Here is a 572-nt window from a genome sequence, read left to right as displayed (position 1 = left end):
TGGGACAGATGCTTTGTGGGGGTTTTAAGAGGTTATGGGCGGCCAGGTTTAAAAAGAAAACAAATAAAAACGTGATGTAACAGTAAAGAAAGAAGATAAGAAAACAGATGGGGAACGATATTGTAAAGTCAGTGGGATTAATAGAAAGGAAGATAAAGAAAGAGAGAGAGCAGGGAGCACGACAAGATGCTCTGATTTTGATACACGTGGGAAAGAGGGACAGAAGGAACAAAAAAATGAACAAGAGGAGATTTAGGTGGATGATTTGGGCACAGTGGGAGAGAACCGAGGGATTCCAGGATATTACTCTTTGTTGCCCTGACTTCTTCAGTATGAGGAGCGATTGATTCCTGCGGGAACAGATACAGACATGCGTCCTCTGAAATCAACACTCGAAGCCCTTTTTTCCTGTATTAGATCAATTCAACTGTATCAAAAAAGCATCTACAAATACTAGAATTTATTAATAAAACTTGTATGTCTAAAGAGGACATCAAAATAGATTCCTGAACTTATTATTTTGCAAAAAAAGTTAAATGAAATTGAGAGCAAGTGAGCATAAAAAAGAAAAC

Source organism: Aulonocara sp. 'chitande type north' Nkhata Bay, linkage group LG11 (genome assembly GCF_057382095.1).
Source record: "Aulonocara sp. 'chitande type north' Nkhata Bay isolate Kocher_YH1m ecotype deep benthic linkage group LG11, A_spYH_male_GT1.1, whole genome shotgun sequence".
Lineage (NCBI taxonomy): Eukaryota > Metazoa > Chordata > Actinopteri > Cichliformes > Cichlidae > Aulonocara > Aulonocara sp. 'chitande type north' Nkhata Bay.
Note: the sequence above shows the minus strand (reverse complement) of the source record.